We start from the raw sequence: 8,310 nt of genomic DNA, 5'->3' as shown, positions 1-8,310 counted from the left end.
CACCTAATTGCACCCTAAGTTTAAATGTTACTATCAGGCTAGCAGTTATCCTGAGGAGTAGAAATGGGTGATGGGGGTGGGGGCTAAAGAACTTTCAGTTTACACCATGTGCCCTTTTATAATATTTGAATTTTTTTACAGTGAATGTGTGTATAAATTTAATTATCTAAACATTTTTAAATTTTTAATTTTTAAGCCTTCAAGTTCAACATAGTATGTTGAATACACTCGTTTAAATCCACTCCTTCATGAAATCCCATGAAAATGACAGGAGAGGAATTAAAAAGGTATAAAACGTAAAGGGAACAAGCAAAGAGACAACAGCAAATAGGAAAAATCAAAAAGCAAATGGGGGAAGCTCCAACACAGATAGGCAATTGAGGTGCTTATAAACAAACACCAGAAATTCTGATTTTAGATTCTAGTCTGCAGTCTGGAACTCCATAATCCTTAGAAAGCTCCCTCAGTGATTTTAATAGGCAGTTTAGTGGAAAAGCTCTGTCAAAGAAGCAGTTCATGTAGTGAAAAGCTGGTGGATTGAAAGCAGTGGTTCTCAGGCAGGTTAGAAACACCTAGAGAGCTTTAACAACCCTTGGGGGGAGGGGCGGTACTTGGGGGGCCCAGTCAGTTAAGTGTCTGCCTTTGGCTCAGGTGGTGATCTCAGGGTCCTGGAATGGGGTTCTGGGATGGAGCCCTGCATTGGGCTCCCTGCTGAGTAGGGAGTCTGCTTTTTCCTCTGCCCACCCCCCTTCATTAGTGCTCTCTCTTTCAAATAAATGAATAAAATCTTAAAAAAAAAAAAAAAAAAACCAGCAATAACAACAACAACAATCCTCCTGGGCCACACCTCGGCCCTCTTAAGTCATTTCTGGGGGAAGGACCCGGGTGTAACTATTTTGTAGAGCTCCCCAGAGCATTTCAATGCCTATGGAAAGCTAGACACCACTGATTTAAAGAGTCTTGTTTCAACTGTGTGACTTAAAGCAACTTTTAGGCAACCAAAGAATCACTAAACTCTACCTCTGAAACTAATAATACGGTGTATATCAATAATAAATATTTTTTTAAAAAAGCAAGTTTTCGGGCAGCCTGGGTGGCTCAGCGGTTTAGCGCCGCCTTCAGCCCAGGGTGTGATCCAGGAGACCCAGGATCGAGTCCCACATCGGGCTCCCTGCGTGGAGCCTGCTTCTCCCTCTGCCTGTGTCTGCTTCTCTCTATCTCTCTCTGTGTCTCTCATGAATAAATAAAATCTTAAAAAAAAAAAAAAGCAAGTTTTCTAATTTGGCAAAGCTTGAACTTCCTTTTTGATTTACCAAAGGTAAAATGATGAAATAGTAGCTTCCTTCATGATAAAAGGTATTATTATCTATCCACCTACCTCAGAGGTTCTTGTGAGGTGTATAAGAGATGAGAGAGATGAGGTGTATGCTTTGGAAACTGAATATTGCTGTGAAGACATGTCCCATCACACTTAGAAGAAAATCCAAACTCTTTACCAACTCACCCAGTTCCCCTGGGCTTGTTCCTACCACCTCTGTCTCTAGCCTCATTTTCCATCCTTCTCTCCCTCACTTCATGCCACTCCAGCCTAACCAGCTTCCTGTCTGTTCCTCAACCTGCCATATTTACTGTTGCCAGGAGGCTCTTACACTTGCCATTCCCCCATAACTTCAAAGGTCTGCTCCATCCCCGCAATCTGTTCTCTGTTCCAATGTCACCCCTCCAAAGATGCCATCCCTGACTACTCTTACCTAACCACCACCACTCCTCCACAGTCCCTAAAACACACTATCCCCTTACATTGCTTTACTGTTATAGCATTTATCAATACTTGAAACTATATTATTCATTTGTTTAAATGGCTTTTATCTGTCTCCTTCACTAGGCCATAAGCTTCATGAGAACAAGGACTTATTTTTTTAAGATTTTATTTATTTATTTATTTATTTATTTATTTATTTATTTATGAGAAACACAGGCAGAAGGAGAAGTAGGCTCCCCATGGGGAGCTTGATGTGGGACTCGATCCCAGGACCCCAGGATCATGACCCAAGCCAGAGGCAGACACTCAACCACTGAGCCACTCAGGTGTACCAAGAACAGGGATTTAGATCCTCAGTGCCTAGAAAGGTGACAGACAACAGATAAACAAACAACAGGATAGATACATAATAGTATAAACCCTATGAAGGAAAGAAGAGGGGTGTGTGATAAAAGTAACTAAACAGAGGCCAGAGATGGTGACTTTGGATAGGAAGCTACAACGTGATGGATGGGCAAGTCAGCCATGGGGAAGAGGAGGAAGTATATTGCAAGCAGATGGAACAGCAAGTACGAAGGTCCAGGGGTAGGAAATAGCCTCGCATGTTTGAAGAACAGAGAGGAGCCCAGTGTAACTTAAGCAGAAAGAATGGTGTGGGAAGAGGTAGGAGAGGCAGGTAGAGTCAGGTTACACAGCGTGTCAGAATGTTTACTGGTTTGAATTTTAGTCCAAGTGCACTAGGAAGCCAAAGGGTTTTGTTGAGATGGGATGTGACTAAAGAAGCTAAACAGAACATGAACCAAGCAATCAAAGCCACAAAGGGAAGCAGCTAAATTATCTCAGAACCTGCCAAGGTCCCAGTTGAGTTTCTGAGGCAACAGGGCCTGGAGTTGGTAAATTCAGTGTTCAGAATGCTATCCAAGAGAAGCATTCATGCAAGACGCTCTGTGTTGATGCAATGAAACGCCAGGACACCTGCACCCCGATGTTTCTAGCAGCAATGTCCACAATAGCCAAACTGGAAGGAGCCTCGGTATCCATCGAAAGATGAATGGTTAAAGAAGATGTGGTTTATCTATACAATGGAATATTACTCAGCCAAGAGAAACGACAAATACCCACCATTTGCTTCAACGTGGATGGAACTGGAGGGTATTATGCTGAGTGAAGTAAGTCAATCGGAGAAGGACAAACAGTGTATGTTCTCATTCATTTGGGGAATATAAATAATAGTGAAAGGGAATAGAGGGGAAGGGAGAAGAAATGGGTAGGAAATATCAGAAAGGGAGACAGAACATGGAAGACTCCTAACTCTGGGAAACGAACTAGGGGTGGTGGAAGGGGAGGAGGGTGGGAGGTGGGGGTGACTGGGTGGTGGGCACTGAGGTGGGCACTTGACGGGATGAGCACTGGGTGTTATTCTGTATGTTGGCAAATTGAACACCAATAAAAAATAAATTTATTATTAAAAAAAAAAAGATGCTCTGTATTGTGTCCCGGAAGTAAACCATCTAGGAGGAAGCAGCCAACCAGAGGAAAAGCAGGAGAAAAGATTACTGTAGAGGGAGTAATAAAGGAACTATGTTCTTTGCAGGAAGGGAAAGCCTTAAGGCTTGTAGTGGAGGAAACAGGAAAGCTGTATTTGGTTCCCGGCAGTATTCCAAAGGTGAGCAATGCCCTGCAGGGGTTACAGCCTTAGAAGGAAGGGTGAGCTGGAGGGCCAGACCTTTTGTTAGCACCTTCCCAGGACAGAGTGTTCAGCAGGAAAAGGCAGTCGATCCAGACCCAGGACTGGAAGGTCAGGGTCTAGCTATCCCCAGAGGGCAGTTGAGCATTTGCCAGAAGACCTGCAGACCAATCCATATACCATATATATTTGTGTGCTGGAGTTGAAGAGCTGAGGCTAAGGTTGGAGAGAGAGCAAGGCCTGATGCCTCTGAATACTTCTAGGTACCAATGACTATGAGATGGAAACCTGCTCAGCCCTGCATCATGGGGTGGTCAGACTGGCCTGGACTTGATGGAAGTCTAAAGAGATCTTTTTTTAACACCTCGGAGGAAGTAAATCAAGATGAGTAATCTGGAATTCATTTCCAACCCAGGGGCTGGAGTGACATGGAGAGCAGGGATTTCTTATCTGCTTCTGGTTTAGAGACCCCACAAAAAGCACTTCACACAGGCCCTTCAGTTTTCTTTTTTTTCCAGCTTTACTGAGTTATAATTGTCATACCCTTCAGTTTTCTTATCTGTTATAAAGAAGAAGAAAAATTCCTTGCAAGCAACAGCTGATATATCTCAGGGTAAAAACCAAATGAATTCTTAACTAGAATTCTAAATCAGTTTACTGGAGAGCTGGGTGTGTGTGTGTGTATGTGTGTGTGTGTGTGTACACGAAGATCACATATATATTTATATATGCTAATAAATACTATATATGCATTTATATGCTATCATTTATCAAGCATTTGTTATTGCCAAATGCTAGTCTGTGCTTTAAGTATATTTTCTCATATAATTTTCATGATATATGAGATAGATATTATTATCCCCATTTTTATAGCTGAGCAAACTAAGGCACAGAGGATCAAGCAGCTTGTCCAAGACCACTCCATAAGGACACAGCTGGGATTCTGTCCCCTGAGTGTGACTCTAGAGCAGACACTCTGGAATGAGCAGCTCACACTGATCATTGGTATATTTAGAGGGAATCATTTGAGGCAAATGTCTGGAGCCGAAGTTAACTCCGGCCCTGAGTTCTTTGAGCAGTTTTAACAGGAAATTGGCAAGCTGGCTTACCAGTAATCCTTTATTATCAGCCATTAATTGACCACACCTCTCAGTTAAGATGCAAGATGGACTGGGAGTTTGGTTAGCTGCTTCCAGTCCTGCCTAATGCTACTGGTTGTCTATTGACCTTGGACCTTGGACCTTGGACCTTGGACCTTGGACCAGTCATTTTTCCCCTGCTGGGACTTAGGATCCTCTTTTGTAAAGTAAAGGAATTTTATGGGCGGAAATCTAAGGCTCTTCCAGCATTCACATCCCACAATTCTGAGTCTGTAAGCAATGTCCAACCTGACACCGAGGATGCAGTGGAGTAAGACCCTGCACCAAATATCCTCTGTATCTTACCGCAAGTCCTCTCTCCACCCTTCTCTGTCCTGCCCTGTGCCCAAGAGACTGACTAGCACAGGCTGTATCCCTGGGGCTCCACTGTCCTCTGTCTTACAGTTGGGTTTGGCCACTGGTCAACATGGGCGGAAGGCAGGGAGGCCCAAGGAGAGAGAGGCCTATAGATATCTATTCACATGCATGCACACACACACAGACACACACACATGTACATGCATGCATGCACATGCACACCTCCACCCCACTTCATGTGTGTGCTCTTGCCCTTCAGGTCCAAGTTTAGGCAGAGGCTGAGATCCTCTCCTGCCACAGCTCCTGCCGAGGCCTTTCTGCCCAGCCCCAGCCCTCACTGAGCTGCAGGAACACCCACACTGTACCCCCTTAGACCTGGGAACAGTGACAACTTCCTGCGATGCTAGTGCCCAGCTGCTTCCCTGCCACTGCCTGTATTTCATTCATTCAACACTGCGTTTCAACCCTTGAACATGCCTCTACTTCCCATAGGACCCGGAGCACTGTAGCCCTCTTGGTGGAGAGGTGGCTTCCCTCCTTGTCATTACTGCCATGACATCAGAAATTTCTCCATGTCTCAGGAATCCCAGACCTCAACACAGGAGTCCCACAACACAGGAATCCCCCTTCCTATTGAAGTCCTGCAGGCTTCCCCCCTAGGCCCTACCACCAGCTGGGAACCTAGAGGTAGGCACTTTCAGGGTAAGGAAGCAGGATTCCCCAATTCTCCCACAGTGGTGGGAGCATCAACACCAATATTTAATTAGCCAGTCCATAAAAAATCCTCTTGGGCTCTGAAAGAGAGAGAACATGAAGTCTGACAGACTTGAGTTTGATTCCTGGCTCAGCTGCTTGCTGGCTGTGACCTTCCTGTGCCTTAGATTCCTCTTCTGTAAATTGAGGATAATAATATCTACTCTCAGACTAGCTGTAAGGATTGACTAAAACAGCCTATCCAAGGGCTTAGTACAATGCCTGATAAATACTGAGTAGATGCTCAATAAATGTTGATTCCCTTTCTCTATTAGGCAACTGGGAGGAGTGGGGAAGCCAGGAAAACCATTCAAGGAGGTAAAGTGGTTTCTCCAGAAATACTATACCACCTCCTTCAGTTATGTAGTGGAATAGCCAGGGACTGACTGTTATGACAGTGGACCAAAGCAGAAAAAAAAAAAAAAGAACAACTCATCAGAAAGCAGGCTTTTGTCAAAACAAAACAAAAAGAAAAAAAAAAGGCAAAAAAAAAAAAAAAAAAAGAAAAGAAAAAAAGCTCAAACCCAACTGCAGCAAGCAATTACAGAACAATAGTTAAATACTTTCTATAATTAGAGAGAGAAACTATTACGAGTTATCAGAGTGCCTTTGTCTGAGCTGACCCCCTACACCCAAAGATCTTGGCTCACGTGAGATAGGCTGGGGATCTTTGTGTCCTTTTTAGTTTTCTTGAGAAATTAAATCTCACACCACCCTTCTGTTGCCAAGAAAGGAGGGCAGAGACAGTGAGGACCCTCTTATCAGAAAAGAAAGACAATTGGAAATGTGACTCATGTCAAGAGCTAATCTGATCCTGAAAGAGGACAGGGTCTTACAGCTTCCCCCAAAAGCTGCTGACACCCTGGCCCTAACCTGCTGATGGGGCAGGTGGGTGGGTTGGCATTTCTGTGGGGAGAGGAGGCATGTGGGCTTTGGCATCCCCCAATCATGCCCCTTTTGCTGAAATCTGAGGAGCAAATCCTATCTTTAACAATGGATATTCTGAACGAAAGCAAAGGAGAAGATAGTTCCATAAACATTCATGTTAGAGAATTTGTCTCTTGGTCTTGCCAGAAGGACCAAGCTCCAGCTTCCTCGCCCTGAATCTCTATGCCTGCCCAGACACTGCTTTCCTCCCAGGTCCCCAGGTCCCTCTCCCCTTCCTTCTCTCAGTCCTACCTGCTTTTGTGACACTTCCTTCACATACCCTTCCTTTCTTTCCCTTCCTCACCTTTTTCGTTGCCACAAGCATTGTCAAGTTCCCCATGGATCCCGTATCTAGACTTTTCCAGACTTCCATCTGGCTCCCCTTCCCCCAGATTCCTCCCCCTCACAGACATTACACAAACCACCCCCTTTTACCCCTTTTATTGCATTCAGTACACCATTCTCTACACTGGGACTTTCTCAACTATGGTACAGGTGCCACTGATGTATGCTAGGTAGTTTTAGGTGGCATAGGATGCATGCTTAGTGCTCTTCCCAGGTCCCCTTTACCAAGCCAGTATCCCCATTACTCAGCTCCTGTGAGTGTTGGCTGCTGACAATTCACAGCTGCCCCAACCTCCAGAAAATTAACAGGGCGGAAGGGAGATGCCCCACTAGGAAATATCTGGAAAATTACACCTTCACACACATTCCCACATCACGCTGTCAGGAAGGTATTCTGTTTTTTAAAAGCTGGGATGCTACAATTTGTTACTTTGGGAGAAAACCAGGTCAGTCTGGGAAAATCTAGGACACCTGAAGTTCAGTTCCACCAGAGGCCATAGAGACCTAATTGTCTTCCACTCCGTGCCTGGAAGAAACAGTTGTTGGGTGTCTACACTGTCCCAGGTACTGAGCCACTATTAAGCACCAGGCCTTGTTTGGGGGATACTGATACTAATAATGATTTTCCTGCCCTGCTGAGAAGCCTACAGTCTGATGGACACAGACTATTGTTTTTTTCATTTTAAAATCAATTTTTAAAATGCAATATAGGCATGTGTAAAGTAATGTTGGGGATGATATGGAGGCAGGGGCAGGCAGGGAGCTCCTCTGTTTCTGTTAGACTGGAACATAATGAAATTCAGGATTCAGCAGCTGGGTTCCAGTGTGGACTCTCCCACTTACTAGCAGAGAGCTCCCAAGCAAGTCAGTAATGGTGTCTGCTAGCAAAAAAGAGCAATCAAAATGCCCTTAAGAGGGCTAGAAGGCTATACATCAACCTAATGGACATGGTGTCTGGGGAATAGGATTGCAGGTGGTTATTTTCTTCTGTTTGCTTTTCCATTTTTCAAAATTTCACAGAGAATAAAATTCTTTTGAAATCAGAAAAAGAGAATCACTAAATTTTTTTAATGGGATTTAATTCTCAGACGTATGCTCTGAGGTGAACTCTTTAAAGGCATCTCTCCTCCTCCCTTTTCTTTATTTATCTGTCTATCTAGCTATCTGGCAAAGCTCACCAAAGGGTAGTTTTTAGAACCACCTGCTTCAAGTCTTGGAAGTCTTATTAGTATACAAATTCCAAGCCCTCTTCCCTGGATTCAGATGGTCTGGAGTAGGGCCCAGATATCTGTATTTTGACAAGATCCTTAAATGATTCTATTCTCAGCACAATCCTGAGAACCACTCACTGTTGAGGTGAATGAAACATTCTATTTACC

Source organism: Vulpes vulpes, chromosome 6, assembly GCF_048418805.1.
Source record: "Vulpes vulpes isolate BD-2025 chromosome 6, VulVul3, whole genome shotgun sequence".
NCBI lineage: Eukaryota > Metazoa > Chordata > Mammalia > Carnivora > Canidae > Vulpes > Vulpes vulpes.
The sequence above is the reverse complement of the archived record's forward strand: the minus strand, read 5'-3'. Positions refer to the sequence as shown.